The following is a 21,911-nucleotide window of genomic DNA, read 5'->3' on the forward strand; positions in this document are numbered from 1 at the left end:
AGAGATCGCCCTTTAATAATGTTGATGAGTTTGAAACTTCAATACGAGTTCATTGCAGAAATATTCCCGTTAATGTGTTACGACGGTTCAATAATTTTCATTGTTAGCACATGTTAAGTTGTTAAGTTACTTACTGTATTTTTCTGTACTATCGCTTATTGGTTCTTTTTTGTTCATGGCTATCCGCGATAGCTTTTGACAGTTTATTCGTATGAACATTATACTTAGTAAAGTATTTGCGTCGTCAAAAAGAGTATATGTTTTATTCTAGACTTCTGTTAAATATCGTTGCAACAAACATGAAGTTGACGATCATCTGAAAAAATACAAATCCAAATATATTTTTTGTCATATCCTGTATGGTGTTTGTCATAAAAGCATTTCAGATACATTTGGTATAGTTTTCGAATATACAGCAACTTTTGTCAGGAATGAAATTTTCTGAGAAATCGATAATAAAAAAGTTTCCCATTTGTTGCACACTTAGTGGACGACACTGTATAAACACTTTGTCAATAAGATGTTATTCTTTGACATTGACACATATTTTGATTGATTGATGGAAGTTTCCAGAAGGTTTTATTTTCAGTTCATTCAGGCCAAATCGCCGTGTTTATAGTAATATCTAATGTTCCAGTTGTCAAATGAAACAATGTGTGCTGTAATTTTTCATATTTGTTCTGAAATGTATTAATATGAATAATAAATCATGAATCGAACATGCATAAAGATAAGATATACAAGATAGCATAGATTACCTATGATACCTGTAATACATATTCATTTGTTTCTGGCTTAGTGAAAACATGTTATCAGATAACCGGAGTCATATAGTACTTCAACGCTGGTATTTTTTCATTTTGATGGAAACGAAGAGTTGGCTATGGTTTGTATTGCCTTCAATTGATTACGAATTCTCCACCCATGAAGTCAGGATACACTAACACGGTCAGTGTTATCAGGTCATTTTTAAGTCAAGAAGTAGATTTTGTATGAGAAAAAACAGTAGATTCATACAAAAAGAGTGGAAAATATATTTTATGAATACATATACATATGAGATACTTCTTAATATTCATAGTTGATTAGTTATCTTTATAGTTATTTAGTAATTATCATGGAAAGTAAATTGAGTCCTCAGTAAATTTCAACCCTCAAAGTGTGAATTGATAGATAGGAGAAAAAACCGGAGATCTACTGCAAAAAAGTAACCATAGCAATACTGAACCTGGCGCTTTCCTCATCTTTAGTAGATTCACGGCTTTGCTGTGAAAGATTTGAACTTCTCGCTCAAGGCATGGTGAATAACACTAACTTTCCTTCTATTATGACATAAAAATCATTCATGCATGCACAATCACATGTCATAATCTCAATTCTCTTTGTGGGCACCATTCACAACTGAACAAACTGAACGTCATCAATTCCGGGTGGAGACAAATCAACAAATCAACAATCATGAAAATCCGTCTAGTAGTTTTAAGTTATAAATGGTGTGAATAACACAATTTTGCGGTTTCATAAATTATATTGGTATTAAATTTTTCTGATGTTTTATTAGGTAATCTTAGAAAGACATTTGTTGTGGAGAAAGCACTCTCGAAACATATATTTTCATATTATATGAACGAAATGAGTTTTTTCTTATAATGTTATCCGTATTTGGTACTGAAGAGCTGATAAGGCAAGTGAGTGTAATTTTACTTCTTTAATTCATTATATTGTGTAGAAATCCTGTAAACGATATCTGATAAACATAATCCAACAATTTTTCACGGACCATCTTATGAGGACTTTGTCATACATAATTCTTCAACTTGTCCCTGTAAACATAAAGCAATGGCTTTTATCAGTAAGCTGCACAATTGCACACATTCTTGAATAAACCACCGCCAGATAATTATTTACAGAGAGTTTTATCGAACAAATTGCCGTCAACAACAATGATTAAGTAGATTGATCGGCTTCAATCTTCCAAAAAAAATACGTGAACTACTTGGGTGAACCCACCAATAAAAAGCAAATCTGTGTAGGAATGTTTTCCAGAAGAGAAAATCTGATAATGACATGGGTTGCGAAACAAGATCTGGTAATGATTTGAAATTGTGAAAGTTTCGATTCGAAATGTCGATGAGAAACGGTACTTCTGCCCATTTATGAATGCGAAGACAGTTTATTTTTTTTACTGCATTTTCCTGAATTTATTTCAATTATATGAGTATTATATGAAATATTTCAGCTTCCTACTGACCATTTTTATATGGAAAAATTTCTGATGAAAGGAATGAGAATATCGAATACACCATTGAACACTTTTTTATAAATATGTAAATCACGCACATACGTTTCTTTCAGATACAAACTAGAAGAGAAAAAACTATCTGCAACAACTACTATCAAATACATGAACAGTAAAGTCGAATTCTTCCATTCAGTTTGTATTACAAACATTTGTTATAGAAATGAAACAGATATAAATCTCAGGAACGCTACACAGTGAAATATGTGAAATAGATTTGATATGAAATTTCACTCATATGGAAAACTTTCAACTTCCAGGTATACTTTGAAAGTTCCGGTGTTAATGGTTTTCTTCAACTTCTCATCAGAACTTTAGCGGATAACTTTGGAACTGATTCCTGCAAAAACTTTTCCGGAGGTCGTGGTGACGACCCTAAGACTATCTTTGAGGCATCAAAAATACTACATATCAAACAAAATTCAATGGAAAGTGAATTTTGAGAGATGGTACAAATCCATTGTTTAATTGATTATTTGATTGAATGAAAAACCTTGTGCGAGCTAAGGACTAACGAGGTCTTACCTTTTAAAATGTGATGCCTTACACGAAAATGATCGAAGAAAATTAACGGGGACTCTCGCACTTCTCGAGTTATACGGGGAAAACTAAAAATGCTGTTTTTCGTTTTTTTCGAATGAAATTGTTATTTCAGAAAATATCAAAAAATGGAAAAAAAAATGGTATTGTTTTCAAAATGTACTATGACATTGTAATAATGAATATTCGATAAAATGTTTTGTGTCAACATGGCCACCATCAACTTTTTTTTTGAATACAGACCTCTCTTTTTCATTACAGATATTGATAAAGCAATAAATTCACAATTCAGGGGTATATCACATTTGATATTTTCATAGCGTTTCATTTGAAATACTTACCATCATCAGTGGCAACAATTTTAAATTACGGTCTTGTCGTTACTTCTTTTGTAAATTGTTTCGATTTCTTCAAAATATAATTCAGACAATCCAATAAATTCGACAGATAGGTACCCTAACACAATGAAAGTTCGTACTTTTTCGTTTTGTAATTTTTTGTATTGCCGAAATCCTTCTTTCAATGCTCATTTCTCCCTATTCAATTATAATTCGTAATATTTTTATAATTCTCAATCCTGTAAGTAACAAAAATATCAGTTTTTGGTCAAAATTCGATTGTTGTATAATTTGGTATGATCAAATAGCATCTCAATTCATTTACCATCTCAAACACGTAGGCTTTACTTGGTTTCTATGGCAGGAAAAATGAATGCGTTGTATAGTGGAACACGTGTCGTGGTTTTGCATACTGTTAAGTGAAAATTTCGCGACGAAGTATTATTGAAATACATTGTCATGAATTTCCAACAGGTGTCGGCCAATTCCCACATATATCACATATATAACAAAAAATCCATTTCAATAATACCTATAATAAATAATAACAATACACTTATTATTCACTAATATATAAAGTAATATAGAGTAATTTTTCAATACAAAAACATGTAATACAGGTAAAACAAAAGGAGAACCGTTAGACTCAGCAGCCAATTCTTCCACATGTCCTTCGAAAAGCTAATAAATATATACATATATATATATATATATATATATATATATATATATATATATATATATATATATATATATATATATATATATATACACACATGAAAAGACAACAATTATTATCGAACTCTAAAAAATATTCTGTTCTCTACATATGGTTGATAAGAAAATTTCATAATTATAATCAAATGGTACAAGCAACAAACTATTGTTGACTGGATAAGAATCGTTTATATCTAAATTTAAATACATCATAAGATAACGGAAAGTTAGGTACATCCAGGATAGGATGCTGAATTATAGGAAAGAGATAGTTCAGTCGGTAGCCAAGCGGTTCGGCGTGGGTGCTTTGTTCACTCACTCGAATTGACTGCCGTGTTGGTCGGTGGTTCAAGCCCTAGTCTGAACGATCGATCTTCACTTGCTACCGTCCAACCCGTGTTAGGAATCACACGTTAAAAGGTAAGACCTCGTTAATCCTTAGCTCGCACAAGTTTCGACTTCTGAGGGTTGTCGTTCGTAGGGGTGCGACAGCTGGTTAACGGAAAAACAGATTTTAAACAGATTGAATATGTACTTCTTTTTTATGATTGGGTATAGTTAACATTTTCCTCCGTCATATCATTAAAAAACATTTCAGCACTTATATTATCTGAAGCTTTCAGAACATCAATACATTTTCGAAATTCATATAATATATAAACAACAACGTGATTCATCAACTGAACTAACGAGAGGCTCATTGAATCGAATTGATGTATGGGCGCCCATGTTAATAATTTATTGAAGCTGTTCAAAGAAGAACACGAGCTTATCATTTATTTAATGAACTCTGCTCCAACCCAGATCCTATTTCACAGTCCTTCATTTGGGAACGTGAAAGAGTGGAGGAAAATTGGCATAGTTGATTTTGTGTGAAAAATATTCCAAACAGATTTTCTTCAGTTCTGAACACGGAGGCATATTTTAGCTTCGGAAACATCGGGACAAGTATCTGTATAATTATTTAGTAATTTTTTTTGAAAGGCAATCAGTAAATACGACAAGTAACTGATAGACAGAACATTTTTATCTTTTGGGAGAAGATGTTCTTCTTTGAAATATTTCATATTTTTTCAGATTGTTGAAGGTGAAAATAACCCAAGAAACGTCGATAAAAATTATGAAATAAAAATTGTGCATTTTTTCACTGGCACAGAAAGATGAACCACATAGCATCGTTGATATTTACACTACTATAATACTAAATACAATATTAGAGTATGAAAAATATCACTTTCTATTGAGATTTTCGAAATTAATGAAGTGAAAAAGTGCATCAAAATAGTGAAAAGTATCTGAATTGGTGAAATATTTGAATTCTTGAATTTTTATTCAAAAACTGGATTATTTGACATAATATATTCACTAAGACGTCTTTTTCTATTGACATTTTGAATTTCATACCCCAAAAATAATTGAATAGCACCGACTACAATGATATTGTTATCACCTAGTATACTACTCAATAATATTCATTTTCAATCTCATTCTTGCTCAATACTTATCTGCACCCTTCAATGAACTATAATGTAATAATCGCTTTCTTGTTCAAATCAGATTTTCTTTGAGACAATATTGGTGGAAGTTTGGACCAAGTTTTTATGCAACGCAACGTTAACTTGAAATTCATGCACGAAATGAGTTGAGCTGAATGTGAAAATTGCAATTCTATCGAATGAGATTCTGAGAGAAAACTTCGATTGGAGATTTCAGATTCTCACAAAACGTGAACACACAAAGTTATCCAATTTACGGATTTCTCGAGTTTTTGGGAAAATATATTTTTCCTATAAGACACAAAATGTTGGAAATATAGTGGTATTTTTTTGTTTTCATTATCCACGTGTAATTCCCTAAGTTTCATAGAAAAATTTTTGGAAATATTTTTTTCTAAAACCTCTTGAAATAACATGATATTTTGTATACAGGGTGTTTCAAATTGGATTCTCACCATGGGGATCTCGGAAACTATGAGATATACGAAGATGGTTGAATCGAACCAAAGTTGCGCATTTACCTGATTAACAATATGCCGTTAAGTAAGTTCTGAAATTCCAAGTATATCCGGAGATATCCGGCAAAAACAGAAATTTCGGAAAATGGTGTTTATATTTTTTTTTCTGGCTTTATTTTAGAAGGATTCGAAAATGAATTGCACTTTTTCCCTGCTACATAATGGTGTTTTCAGATTTGCTATCCGACGTTTTATGTTCCGGCCACCATCATCAACTTAATTTTTTTTATAGTCTCTACATTGGATTCATAGGTTATTATGCTTTTTAGAAAAATTAGAGATATTGCGAAAAATAATTCTTATCATAATAGGCATTGACTTTGATGTTTGTAAATTTAACTTTCAATTTGTTAAACTCAATGACATTTTGTTATTGTAGGTACAAGTCATTGAATTTTTGGCAAGAAATGGATTTCACGAATAAAGAAAACACAGATATGATACAAATTTATTACAAATATGATAGAAACAGTGTTAGGACATCGGAAATGTATTTAAACTACTTGTATCCCGAAAGACGACAACTATATACAATTGAGTTCCAGTTATTGGATCAAAATCTCACCGAGATCGGTTTGTTTGAGAAGTCAAATAAAAAATACGGGGACAAAATCAACAATCAAAATTTGATAAATGAGGTGTGTATGAGATAAATTAGACATTGTGTCCTTTTCAATGAAAATAGAACTTTGAACAAATAACAATAATTAACTGAAATGTAAAGACAAAAGTAAATCAAAGCAAATGCTCAAAACACTGGCCTTCTTCATGATAACACAACTGTGCCCTTCTTCGAATATTATTCACTGCACGATTAATTTTTCTCCTCCATGAACTCTATTTTTCAGTGTACCCTATGAGAATGTATTCATATCACATAAGTCTGGAGACCTTCCTGGCCACCTCACCGGCCCATTATTCCCTGTCCATTTATCAAATTTTCTTTAGTTTCCTGGTCCATTCCGTTTTCGTATTTTTTCTTCGGCTTTTCAAATGAACCAAACTCGGTGAGATTTTGATCTAATAACTTGAACATAGTTCGATATGGTTGTTGTCTTTCGGGATACAAGTTTAAATACATACATTCGACAGAGTGTCGGGGCCTTCTATATCGGGAGGGGTCGTCTACAGTTTAATCAATAGCTTCCCTAACTAACGGGTTTTCGTGAGGTTCTGCACAATCAAAAACTCGCCGATTCCTCGACTGAATAGACTGCTTGGTGGAAGTCAGCTGCAAATCTCTGCGGATGGCTTGATTACGCACGAACCACGGAGCATTCACAGTTATCCATATTAGCATATTTTGTAATCTAACCAGAATGGAGATGTTAGTCGGGGCCGCTGGTCCCCAGACGCCTGAAGCATACATGATGATAGGCTTGAACAACGTGTTGTAGATCGTGAGTTTATTTTTCAGGCTCAGTTTAGATCGTCAGTTAATCAGAGGCTACATACTTTTGATCCGCCCCTCGATCTCTGCCTTCACGGTTGTGATGTGCGGGTTCCAGGTGAGCCTACGGTCTATTAGAAGACCGAGGTACTTTACCCGCGCTTGCCAGTCGATCTCCCTTCCAGAGATCCTCACTTTTCTGGCTGGAGAAGATATCATTCTTTCTATGGTTAATCACCTGAGTCTTTTTCGGGTTCACTCGGATATTATATTCGAGGTACCAGCGCTCGGGGTCTGCCAATGCACGTTGCATATACACGATCCTGAGCTCCCGACCCATGGGAGATGAGTGGAGAGCCGTAGAGAGATATCTTCACACGCTCGGACCTCGGGAGGTCACTGGTGTGAAGAACAGCGTAAGATAGGGCACATCCCCCTGTGGCACTCCAGCAAGGATCTCTCTGTTGTCAGACAGAGAGCCCTCAAACCTGAAATGTTCTGTCTTTCAGGAAAGATCCAATCCACTGGATCAGGCCCCGAGGCAGGTCGAACTGGACTAGCTTATGCAGAAGACCTTCGTGCCATACACGGTCGAGGGCCTTCGAAATGTCTAAAAGAACGACATGAACGATTATGATTTAGCTCTGCGATGGTGTTTTCAACCAGTCTCGTTGCCTGTAGCTCAGTGAAGTGTTCTTTCCTGAAGCTGAATTGTTCGTCAGGCAGAACGACTCAAAACAACTCATTCAGCTAGCTTAGCCACCGATGAGAGCAGATCGGGTAATAGTTCTGTGGGAATAGCAGGTTCTTATCCTGTTTTTGGATCATGACAACGATCGCATGCTTCCACCTTCTGGGGAAGTATCTGAGGGCCAACGAACTGTTTATGATTTGTAGTAGACTTTCGACGCAGTTGTCCGGGAGCCTCTTCAACAACTTATTGGTTATTGAGTCGACCCCCGAACCTCTACTCTGAAAGCTATCACTAACCAGATGAAACTTGCCGCCGGTTATCCAAAGCTCTGAAAATTATGACTCTATATTCGGCTATTATATTTGAAAATTTTCTACATGCATCATTACAATAAAAAAATCAGACAGATCTTGTACAGAAATCAAATAGATCAGAGAACTGAAAATTCAGGTGTTAAGTTATATAATTAATTGCCACTTCAGTTTCAACATTGATGAATGTGTTTTTATTCTTTCCAGGCACTCTACAGAAAACCACTTCAACAGGTAGTGGTTCCATGTTAGGTCTTGACATTCATCTTCAAAGTTGAGTTAAATTTAACCCCGTGAAAGCTTCAACTACACCTGAGTGGAAAGTTTCGTCAACGCAATTCAGGCGTCGAAAAGTTGTTGAACTTGAGAAAACTCAGACTGAATATTTGGGGTGCGAGTTCAACTGATTGTTACCTCTGGATCGAATACGGAGAAAATCCCGGGCTATTGCCGCCAAGCGCGGCAAAAAAGTCAAGGTGAGTAGTTTATAGCATAATACGAAGTGAAGTAGTTGTAAAATATTGCATATAATGTATAATATATCTCAACAAGTACCATTTTATGGAATTTAATCTTGGACTTCATCACTATCTCGAAAATATGCCAGAAGAGTGGTTTTCTCCATCCATTTTTCAAATAGAAAAATGGAAATATAGCCCAGTCATTGAAGGTCAAACACAGCGATATTGAATTAACATCACCGATTCAAACAAACATTTGGATTCAGGTTCTACTTACCCTCTACTGTACCAGAGGTTGCTCTTCCTTGAGGATGTATGCCAGCCTTTGTCGAAGGTGAAAAATGTTCATTGAGAGTAAGTTCGTCAATGGATGATTTGACTGATTCTATAAAGTTTTGTTCTGAGAGGTTTTTTATAGTCAATACTTTTCCAATTATTCGCGAGTGAGAATGTAGCTTATACAAATGATTGAATTATAATATGTGTGCGTGGTTTTCTTTGGTCATATTCTCCAAACGTTTCAACTGAAACTGCGGCAGTCATCTTCAGTGGCGTGGTCGAAGTACCTTTCTTGACGTGTCAACCGAAACAGGAAAGTTGGTTCTTATTCGTCGAATGCCAAAATTGAAAATTTCAATGTGAATTCACTAAAATACATTACATTTTTCTAGGATAGCTCAAAGAAGTACCTGAGACTCTCATTTTCGCTCTTTATATCAGAACTAAGCGAAATATGAGGGAAATAATGTTGGCAATATTTTTTAGAAGATGGAAAATCACCCCCTTATTACCACTCGCATTGAGAGTAATGAATACTACTTTACAGTTCATTTTATTTCTACTTCTGATATGCTGTGGAAATGTCACCAATTCGAATTCATTTTTGGTGCGGGAAAGAAGAGTTTTTCATCGATCTTTATGGAGATTTTCACCTTCTTCCAATCTGAAAAAATGAAAATGTGTTTACGCAGTAACCTATTATAATAATCGACTCTATTCAGTATTTAATATTACATAATAGGCGAAGTTTAGCTATTAGCTACTTTTACACTTAACCTAATATGCATTATAAGAAAAAAAAATAAAATTTAACTGGACCAAATAAAATTAGATTGTGTGATGAACGAAATTGTTAGGAGAATACAACAAGATCATAGTTTAATGTATACATTTAATTTTTCTGATCACATATTGGATTTTGCTTTTAGTTTCTTTTTGAATGTGGATTGCGAGAATTGCATAAGATCCTCAGTAATCGTATTATGACAAAATACAGCAAAGAAGGAACATGATTTTCTGAACATGGATGACGAATGACGAGGAATGTGTAAGTTTTCGTTAGTTCGAAGGTTGAAAGGATGGAGCTCTAACCTCTTTGTCAATTTATTGAATAGAGAAACAGGTATTTTAGATTTCAGTACTGAGTAGGTGATATTGCAGTAGTTATATTCCCTGAGAACGGACATTGATACCCAACCAAGGTTGGCACGAGCTTGGGAAATATGTTCAAATTTACGTATTCCTAAAATGAAGCGAATACAAGAATTTTGCACACGTTGTATTTTGTATTGATTAGCGAAATCCAAAAAGGGATCATAGACAGGGTCTCCATAGTTGATTTTCGAAAGGATGAACGATTGTGAAAGTAGCTTTTTTGTGCTAAAGGACAAGCTCTGTCTACATGGATAAAGAACATCGAGAGTGGCATAGGATTTGATCATAAGCTGTTTTACATGTGCGTTGAATTTCAAATGTTGATCGAAAGTGATTCCCAAGTTTTTTGCAGAGTCAACCGATTTGAGTATTTGGTCACCTATCTTGAGTTCCATATGATCTTTAGCATATTGTCTTTGGTTTATGTTGCCGAAGAACATTATATGACATTTGCTAGGATTCAGCTTCAAATTGTGTTTGCTCGACAGAATTTTTATGACTTCAAGGTCATCATTTATTTGATTTTGGGATACTAAGATGTTATTAGGTTCGATACTATGGTATAACTGGGTGTCATCCGCAAATGCTTGTACCTGACAATGATTAATTTGAAAAAAAATATCTGCAGAGTATAACAAAAATAGGATAGGACCTAGAATGGGGCCTTGAGGTACTTCTGATCTAACCCTTTTGAAGGATGAACTTGTATCATCAACAAGAACCTTCTGATCAGGTACAAGCAAATGCTTGTACCTGACAATGATTAATTTGAAAAAAAATATCTGCAGAGTATAACAAAAATAGGATAGGAGCTAGAATTGGGCCTTGAGGTACTTCTGATCTAACCCTTTTGAAGGATGAACTTGTATCATCAACAAGAACCTTCTGATATCTGTTGTTCAAATAATAACTGAAAAATTTTATGACATCAGCTGAACATCCATACTATTTGAGCTTGGAAAGAAGGAGTTTGTGGCTAATGGTATCAAACGCCTTAGAAAAATCTAATAATACTAGAGCGGTGACTTTTTTCACAATATTGGCTACAATACTATCACTAACATTAAATAGAGCAGTTATAGTACTATACCCATTTCGACACCCTGCCTGGTAGTCTGGAAGAATGTTTTCGGATATGATAAAGGCTGTTAGTTGAGTGTGGATAGAATTTTAGAAACGGCTGATAAGATACCTATTAGGCGTAAATCTGAGAGAGTAAGTAGATTTTTCAATTTAGGTAGCGGTTTAACAATGGCTTCTTTCCATACTTTGAGAAAATAAGCTTTTTCCAGGCAGTAATTGATAATATGAGTCAGGTAACAATCAATAAAGGGACTGCAGTACTTGAGCATACATAAAGTAATACAGTCGGCTCCACACGCATTGGATTTTAGACTATTGAGAATGTCGTTCACTTCAGAAATGGTGAGAAATTTGAAATTGAACTTGATTTCGATATTATTGAAGCGAATATCATCATAGTAGTGAAGTAGGTCGCCGTCGGGCTCTTTATCAACAAAGACAGAGCAAAAGTAATCGTTGATTCCGTCTGGATTCTGGAGGTGACTAGGGACAGCGACTGGTACTTTATTCAAAAGTTACGGTTGAGTTCTTTCCAAAGATGTTTGGAATTATTTGTACTGAGGACTCAATCATGGAATAACTTTTTCTCGAGGCAAATTGCGGCTAACGTAAAATTACTGAGCTCTTTATAACGCTCCCAATCAGATAAGTAGGTAGTTCTTTCGTATTTAGCCAACGCATCATCACGTGCTTTCATCATAACTCATATAGGATATGTGAGCCATGGTGATTTAGGTTTGAATACTCGTACTGTTCTGATTGGGGCATGGTTATCCAATAAAGCGAGCAGAACGTTATTGAAAAAATCAATTCTTTTATCGAGATCATTAATATGGAAAATATCGTTGAGTGGTGTGTTATTCAAGTCCTGAAGGAATCTGTTAAGGTAGAAATTCTTAAAATCCCTGAAGTTTTTCAATTTTCATTCTACAAAATGTGGTCGGATATATTTCTAGCATCAAGTACTCCGAAGGTGCTTATGAGACTGGGGTTAGATAGGAAAATGGGGTCTAACAATGAGAGCGGTGTATCACATACCCTAGTGGGCTCATTGATCATTTGCTTAGAGTCATAGACATCAAATCATTTGCTGAGGATATTTTCGGGTTTGAGTAGGTCAAAGTTCATATCGCCTAAACAGATAATTTCGTCTACAGTGGGTATAATTTGCGAAAGGGACTCAATAACATCACTTATGAATTGATTAACATTTCCAGAAGGTGGTCTGTATATATTACCTATGGCTATTTTACGATTGTTTACTTTGATCTGTATCCAGAGTTGTTCAATATTCTCATCAGGAGTAAAAGGAAAATTATATCTAGAACACGAAATATTCTTATTGACATAAAGTGCAACACCTCCACCGCGAGATCTTGTTCTGTCAGACCTGAAAAGATTATACTGTGACATAGATACTGCGTCATTCCTTAAGTCACTAGTAAACCATGTTTCAGTTATCGCCACAATGTCATAAGACTGAACAGCATTTTTGAATTCCTGAAAAGATGATATCAGAGATCTCACATTCAAATGGCATGAGTTAACAAAACACATTCATACATAAAAAGTATAAAATTAATATAAAAACAGACCTAATTCAGTGTTTGTTTCAAATAGACGTAAAAACGAGCAAAGTTGTCTTAGTAGTAAAAAAAAAGGAAAGAATATAGATGAATTATTTTCGTTGATTCAAGTGTACACTGGTAGATAGTAGTTAGGTACAATTAATATCAAGTGATTATAGAAGTAATCAAATTTGTATTGCTGATTGAATTCGAAATATTACGTAGATGAACTGACGGCTGCTTCTGACCTCAGGAAAGTTTTCCAAGATCCTCTTCAGGCTTCAACTGATGTTTATTGCCCCCAATTTTGGCGAAGATGTTTCCCCCTTGTGACCAAACATTTTCTTTCCCAAATTTTCCTTTGACTTTGAGCAACAGATTGTATCTTAGTTTTGTTAAATCTTCTAAAAGAACCATTTTCAGAACCTTTAAGATATTATACTTATTAGTGAACTAATAAGTTGAACATCTATACAGGGTGTCAATTTAAAAACTTTCCACCCTCAATATCTTTCTTCCAGTGAATAATATAAGGAATCGAAAAAAAACAGGTCAATTTTATAGTCAAGAAAGACACTTTCAAAGAATATTTGTAGCCCTTGTGGTTCAACCCCCAAGGAGGGGTAGATGTTACCCTTATAATCATTAATGGAAAGGGGTGTCAAGTGGCACATCATTTTGATTGACGTTCAATTCTGCTCCCAATGATACCCAGAAGATTTATTTTTTGACGAGCTGTTTCCAAGAATAGCGTTCTAAACTTACACTTTAATAAAAATAGAAGAGTTGGTGACACCATTCCAACCCTTGAATGACAGAGATGAATTTACCTATTACGCGTGGGATTTTTTATTTGTTGGTTATTGTTCTTCTTCAAAATAAAATTCAATTTGCGATAAAGTCATGTCAAATATAAAATCTACTTACTGGGTAATAAAGTCTGTTTTCGAACTCCCTACTAATAATACGGAAAACTTCACTAGGAATTGACTGGCATGCTGCTGTAATTCGTCTTTTAAGTTCTTCAATATCAGAAGGTTGTGTTCTATAAACAACTGATTTGAGATGCCCCCAAAAAAAGAAATCTGATGGTGTTGAAACCAGTAACTTTGGAGGCTATTAAACTGCTTCTCTTCTGTCAATTCATCTATCCTGAAATCTCTTGTTCAACCACTGTCGGACGGTGAGAAAATAATGAGGAGGAGTACCGTCCTGCTGAAAATGTAACACATCCTCCTGCAAAAGTTCGTTACTTTTTGCATCCATTTGAGTTTCTAGCTCGTGAGTTATAAGAGGATCGATAGTTTTTTCAGGCATCTCCAAAAATACCAGACCAAACATTAACTTTTTGTGGGTGTTCTGTATGCCCTCTGTAAATCATATGTGGGTTTTCGTCACTACAATTGCGACAATTATGTTTATTAACATTGCCATTCAGATGAAAATGAACACTCATCGTTAAAACAGATGTTTAACAGAAGATTAGGGATCGTATTGACTCGACATGATTTCACAAAACTCTATTCTTCTATCATAATCATCCTCGTGGAGCCCTTGCGTTTCTTATAGACTAGCGTGACATTCCCGTCTGTTCTGATACTGATCGAAAGGAGCTCGTGGGCTCTGAAGCCAATGTTCCCAAAACTTCAATTTGAGCTGCTTCCTTGAATAATGTGGGGTTACTTTTTTATTTATCACTGAACCAGTTTCGTGAAACTTATTTACCAAATCAAGCATATACCGGTGACTCACATTACCATTTGGATGATTTCGTTAAAAAGACATGCCACCCTTCGTGCGCACTTTCTAACTTCTACATGACTGAGAAACATTTCAATTCTGTCTTGAAGAATGTAAACAATTTACAGTTGTATACACTTATTAACCACTTAACAGCCCAATAGGTACAACTGTATGCTCAATACTATTACATCGTTTAAATTTTTGTACCAATTTTTGCCTGAAAACAAAAACTTTTTCAGTAGAAGTAGCAAAAAAGTACGACTATCTGTACACTTTCTGCGATGAGAATTAAAAATTAAGAATTTACTTAACACAATTTTACCATCATCTACGTTTTACTATTTGACTACTTTTTGATGATGTAAATTATTTAGAGCTGATGGCTAATGTTACACCTAACAAAGTGTTTGAATGGTACCACCTAATAATCTCAACACTTCTGGTCGAACCTTGCATCTCAGTATAGGCGTGCTGATAATTACTTCTGTTACTTTAGAAACCTATTTTTGGAAAACTGCTCATAAAAATAAGTCAGGGTACCATTGGAAGCAGAATTGAATGCAAATGATATTCCGCTCGACCCCCTCTCCATTTTAAATTCTACCCCTCCCATGGGGTTTGATCATAAGGGCTACAAATAGTTCTTGAAAGTGTCCCCTTTGACAATATAATTGAACTGTTTTTTCGATTTCTCATATTGTTAACTGGAAGGAAGATTTTAAGGGTGAGACGTTTTTAAATTGACACCCTATATAAAGGTCTTCATTATAATTTTTTTTTAAATTGTGGAAGGTTGTAATTCCCAAAAAGTTCTACAAGAAACATTTTCATATATTTGAAAAAATTAATCATAATAACTCAAGAACTATCAATTGCAGTATTTATGAATACAAGATGAAATCATATTTTATGAATAGTTTTTTAATTATTTCGAAGAGATGGCATTTATTTTGCGACATTACGAAAACGCCCTGTTTGTTTTCATTTCAATTCTTCTCAAAACTATACACTTTGAGTCGGTCAAATTACTAGTTCATATTCAAAGACCGAAAATCAAGTGAATTGTATAGCAGTAATGATAATTTTCGATTGAAATAGTAATAAGAGTTTTGGTCGCTGAGAAAATTGGGACCAATATTATTTTCGTCATAACTCCCTCGAACGTGAGATGATGGAGATTTGGAAGGTTAATTATAATCTTTTCTATATTGAGCGGATAACCTTTCTCCAATATACGAAAATGATGTACTTTCATTGGACTAAACTCATGTGATGTAAGGTAACGACCTTTCCTTATGTTTAGCAACGTCAAATATTTTATCGACGCCTTTCCATCAGTATTACCTAGGTTGAATCCGATATTCGATCCAAGGTCTGAAAGAATTTCCGTTGATTGGATGGTCATAAAAATTAAGCTCAGGTGTGTTTCATTAATAAAGTACTCGTGGAAGTGCCGAGCAAATCCACTCATAATATTCGATTCTCGGAACTCTGCAATATTTGCTGAAGTGGGTGAGTTCAAGGAATTCATACCGATGGTATTGCAGCTAGTTAATTCATACTAATAGAAATAAATGACCTTCGAAGACTTGCTAAAATAGGTTTTCGAAGAAATTTGTCTGATCAATTTTGAGGACAGAAGCACTGCTGAAAAATCTTCAAGGTGTTCTAAGAGCGGTTCCTGTGCGAAAGTAGCGATTCACGTTGGATTTTAATCGCTAGATATTAAATTCATTTGAAAAATGTTCTCAGGAAGATTATTCGACATACACGCAGTTCTCCGAATGAAAAAGTTCTTAAGAAGTAAATTTTCTGATTGATTCGGCCGTTACTTGATGAAGATTCATGGTAATTTAATAAACTACACCTTACGATTTGATCTCTACAAACTCCAAATCACTGTTGAAGAAGTTCCACACATGAGAACAATACTCTAAAGGAGGTCTGTCCTGAGTTTTATGAGCATCAAAATTTGCTGAGGTGTGTACAGTTTTCTGGTTCGGAATAGTGTTTCAAGCTTTTGTGAAGCAGTCTCTGCAATTCCAGTGACATTATTGCACCAAAACATATTGGTGTTCATATTTACCTCTTTTCGAAGCAGAAACCGGAATTGTCTATCCTGACATTATAATTTTCGTTTCGGAGACATTTATCTATTTGGAGAAAACCGATGACTGGGTTTTTGTGGCATTGAATTGAACCTTTTTAGTTCTACTCCAATTCGAAATCACTTCTAGATCCTCATTGAATTATGCAATCTTCTGCTGCCGGTGAAGATGTGCATCCACAGCCGATGTCCTAGAATCCAAATGGAATGAAGAGACAAGTGTGCTCTCGTCAACAAAGCAATATATTGGAATCTTCATTTCCTTCAGTAAGTAATTGATGTAAAAAAGGTTGATAAAAAAAAAGTTGGAGACAATATGGGTCCCTGGGGTACATTAGCGTTGATTGACGGCCACTTGCAGGAAACGTTCTTTCAGGAAGCTGGAGAGCCATACACTGTCGAAAGCTTTAGAAATATCAAGCACAACAGCTTTCAACTCTCCGTGTTTCTCGATTGAGTTATCCCAAATATGGGTGGCATATGATAGAAGGTCGCCTGTTGATCTTTGTTTGCAAAAGCAGTATAATTATTGCTCAGAATGTTGAAGCCTTCCAAATAGTCAAGGATATTTACGGTTTCCTCCATAATTTTCGATATCATCTATAGCAAATCGACTGGTCTTGCCGAAAAGGCTGAACGCGAGCAATCTTCCAACGAGATGAAAAAAACCCTCACTGGTAAGACAGTTTGAAAAGTCTGCGAAATACTGGTACGAGTTCATTGCCGTACTTTTTAGGTACGATGATGAGCACTTCACCAGGACCAGACCCCTTAATGATTTAAAGATGTTTCTGAAATCGTCTGACTAGACGTAATCAAGGATGAATTTTCAGCATTGTGGATTCTAGTGTGGGAATAGTGGGTAGTGCGATTCTCAGAAAATCGATTGTGGAGTGGGACGCAAATTGTTCAGCTAGTAGATTTGCTTTTTCTATGGCTGTTGTTACAATTGAACCGACCACTTGAGTTAGTGGTGAAATTGTTGATTGTGTAAAGTTTCTATTAACAGCATCCGCTACCGATCAGAAGGATCTAGATTCGTTGGGATTGGCAAACAGTTCATCCCCAATTCTCTAATTGTGAAGTTCTTTGCTTTCATTTATTCTAATTCCTCAGCTGTTGCGAGCACCTAGCACGAGAACCTAGTTCTGTTTTCGGCACTGGGATTTTTGCGCCACTGCTGGTAGGCGAGATTTTTGGAGGCGACAGCTCTCTCGCAATCTTTGTTGAAACCAGGTTTGTCTTTAGAAAAAGGAATAATGCATCCATGGATTGTAGAATAACTTCCGTGACTTCAAGGGTACAAATTAACGGATTGTTAGAGCTGAAGCCAGGAGAAATTTCGAACATGGTCTTGAAGTGTGAAGTGAATTGGTGTTAGGAATCACACGTTAAAAGATAAGACCTCATTAGTCCTTAGCTCGCACAAGTTTCTCAACTTCTGAGAGTTGTCGTTCGTATGGGGGCGGCAGCTGATTAACGGAAAAACAGATTTCAAACAGATTTCAAACAGATTTCAGATCCTTCCACTCAGTAGATCTGTTATGCCAAACTCTGCGCGGCTTAGATTGTTCCCCAATATTTATTGGTGATTCACTCAACAGTGAAATGAGTTCGTTGTCAGAAGATCCCAATAAGACCTTACGGTGACTGTGTAAATTTCTGGATTGGTTGTTAGGAATATATCCGAAAAACTAGCATATTTTCTATCACGATCAGGAATCCTGATTCACTCATTTATGATCTGAGTGAGTCCACTGCTTACTGCAAAATCCTCAATTTCGCGACTTTGTTCGTCGTTGATATTTGGAAATTTGAGCCATTCGATATTGTGGATCACACCAGAATTCTTCCATCAACATCAACGTTTCTAGAAATTTGAAACCAAGTAGATGATTTATTGCCTTATCAAATCATCAGTGATTATAATCTAGACATTTCAATTCATTACAAACGAGCCATCCTGGAAAATTAATCGATAGTGAGACTATGAAACAATCTTGAAACACAGTGTTTTTCGTGGTGAGAATTAGTTCTATATCCAACCCTGTAACAGTTTTGAAAGTATAACGATAAGCACTATCGGAAAAATAGAAAACTTTTGAAGTTTATATTCAATTCCAAATATACAATTCCAATTTTTGACCTGACCATACGATGTCACTATTCCAAATGTTCATGATCACTATTGCATAACGATAAAGTAATAAAAATAACGAAAAGAGGAGCTGACGATGGAAGGTGTCTTTTTTTTCTGATTGATTCGGCCGTTATTTGATGAAGATCTATAGTTATTTTGAAAAACTACACCTCACTTTGTGGAGATCAAATCGTGAGGTGTAGTTTTTCCAAAATGGAAAATATCTTCTCTGAAATGTTCCCAAACTGCAATATGTTATTATTGCAGAAGGTTTTGATGTTTATGTTAACATGTTTCTCCAGAATTTTTCATTTATCTGGCTCAGTTTTGGTCAATATTTTACATGCTATTTCATTGTTATTGTTTTTGGAAATCTAACTATTTCACCAGATTCAATCATTAATGGGAAAAAAGGTTTTGGCTCTCTACTTCTCCGTCTTGATACAAAAAAATGTAAATCAAGATGGAGAAGAAAAGAAAGTCAAATCCTTTCTTTCCCAAAAAGTAATCTCTCCTAAAAATGTACCCTTTCCATTCAAACAAGAACCCTATGGCTGGGATTCAATCAATTAACCGAATAAATGTTATTTACGTACTGTCATCGATGACAGTACGTAAATTCAACTCATTGCCTAACAAAATGTCGTAATTTCATGAACGAATTCAGTGTTATTTCTCATAAAGTTATTTGTATTTGCTACTGACGGCTCAAAGCGAGCGTTACGGCGAATCATTGGATGTCTAGCAGTGAGGATGACCGTGTTCCATGTAGGTGAAATTTTACTTCTTTTATCAATTATATTGTGTAGGAATCCTGCGAATGATATCTGATTCGAGTCCATTACGAATGTTTGGAATGCAAAAGGAATACAGAGAAGTGTTTTTCGTATAATTCAGCGTTCATATAAAAGTATTTGTTTCGAAAGTATTTTTCTTTCGTGTAATTCAATATTTATTTGAAAAAAACTGTTTTGAGTTGGCTTTTTTCCAGTTTGTGTCTGAAAAGTACTTCTTCGCATGATCTACACGTCTACATGATTTTTGAAATTCATTGCTATCTTTCTTTCTTTTGGAAGATTTACACATTCATTTCTTTTTTATTTTAAGATGGAAAAGCAGAAAGCCAAAACCTATCTTTTCCAAGAATGTATCTCTCCTGAAAAATATACCATTTCAATTCAATTATTTATCTAATGAGTTATGTCTAATGTTATATAAAAGGCATTGTAGAATGGTTTGATGTACCAGTAACTTATGAAGCTAAACAAAACGTGTCTTTAATAAAAATTTTTGTGGAATCATCATGGATATTATCATGTATAGTGTTATTAATTTTCATCAAGTTTTAGATCAGGGTATTCATAATTTTCATAATTTATGTTAATTATTGTGAAGTTACAGTCTGCTTAGTTTTTTATTTCAGTTTTCTATTATTATAATTTTGTATTAGTATTAATTTTTCATTATCTGATTCAGATACTTCAGGAATTATTCATCCAGACAGCAGAGTAAGACATATATATTTTGTAACATAACGACAACCCAAGGTTTGTAGAGGAAAAAATTGACGTTGATCTATTACTTGTTGAAACAAAACTAAAAAGGAATCGGCGTGAAGAATATTATCAAAATAAGGGCAGAACTGAAAAACTTATCGATTGTCTGAATATTTCTTGAGTAATGAAGTTAGGCTCGTGGTGATTGGTGGTGGAAGAAAGTGCCTTTTAATAGCAAGACACCATTTATAGTGTATCCGGAACTACTTTAAAATAGGCTCTTGCGTAACACTATCTCGGAGATAGCGGTAAAACAGTGTCATTTCATGATTCACAATAATTGTAACTATACAAAAAGGTAACATTGACAAAAACGCAACAATTTTGTGTCATTTTGCGGTGCGTACCTACTTGTCAGGAGAAGTTCATGTACTGGTCTCTGATGGCCCAGTGACCTTCAATGATACTGAGTCTACAGAATAATGGAGGTTTCTGTAACATAGGCATTGGAATTGTTACAGGAATTCATTCGAACTGGTGACGTTAATAACAGTAATATGACCGTTGAGGAATATTCAAAAACGATGACAATAATGTTGCAGTTCTAGGATACATTGCCTGGGTGGAAAATGCATAGTCTTTGATTGAGTTGTGCCAAGCGAATTCCATCCATGAAATGAGAATGATTCATAATTTGAACGACGGTGATTTCGAAAGAAAACTTGAATTTTGTGGTATCATCTCGGAATACGTCAACCAGCTTTGTTTTAAACCACCTATTTTAAGAATGAATGTACCTTTCTCAAGAATGGGCCAAGTTAATTGTCGAAATTTCTAATACTGGAGTGATTAAAATCCAAATATAAATTCACACTCAATAACCCAAAAATAAATTTTTGGGCAGGAGTTTTGGGTAACAATACTACATGACCATTTTTTTCTCCTGAATATTGAATTATCAAATTTTACCAAGCCATACAGCTATATTTTCCATTGAGGAATGGAGTATGTTTTTATATGATAGAATCGGTCGAAAATTCATAATGTATTCAAAACATACTACATTTTGAGAATTTCACTGAATAGTTTCACAAAAACGCAACGCGTGTTTCGCCGTACAATGGTTTCTTCGGGCGTGTCTTAATTGATATATAGGAAAAAGAATCAAAATATGAATTCAAGAAAAATAAACGACTATAAACAAATAAAAATGTTTTTCGAAAACTTGTCACATAATAACGAAATTAGAATAATGTGAAACTGAATACTTTAACATGAGAGTACCCAGGTATAAGATTCCACTAAAGGCATACTCTTTTTGAAAATGAGAGTAAATTTTTACGATGCGCACACACCCCGCCACGAAAAACCGACACTCTGGTGTTAGTTTCCTCTTCTTCAATTTATATGGCCATTGCTTCTCAGTCAAGCGCCTTTTGCCAGACTCCTCCTATTTATAGTGAACAGAAGCTTCGTCTGGGGGCGCAGATGTCTTGCTCGATGCAATGCTGCCGCCCTAGGTTTTCTCATTGACTTTTTCTATAAAAACACTTGATTTTTTACTAGGGGGCCTGGT

At 34.9% G+C, this 21,911-nt stretch overlaps 1 protein-coding gene across 1 annotated transcript in view; it reads left to right on the forward strand.

The window, feature by feature from the left end:
• Trpgamma (Transient receptor potential cation channel gamma) overlaps positions 1–21,911 on the forward strand; it is a 369,660-nt gene that overhangs the window by 20,519 nt on the left and 327,230 nt on the right. The window contains exon 2 of the mRNA XM_074169989.1: positions 8,511–8,779. The gene's annotated coding sequence lies outside the window, so the exon portion shown is untranslated. The remainder of the gene's footprint in view (positions 1–8,510; positions 8,780–21,911) is intronic.

Source organism: Leptinotarsa decemlineata, unplaced genomic scaffold (genome assembly GCF_025532065.1).
Source record: "Leptinotarsa decemlineata unplaced genomic scaffold, Ldec_3_MD MMD2_P_RNA_scaffold_6, whole genome shotgun sequence".
In the NCBI taxonomy this organism is placed as follows: domain Eukaryota; kingdom Metazoa; phylum Arthropoda; class Insecta; order Coleoptera; family Chrysomelidae; genus Leptinotarsa; species Leptinotarsa decemlineata.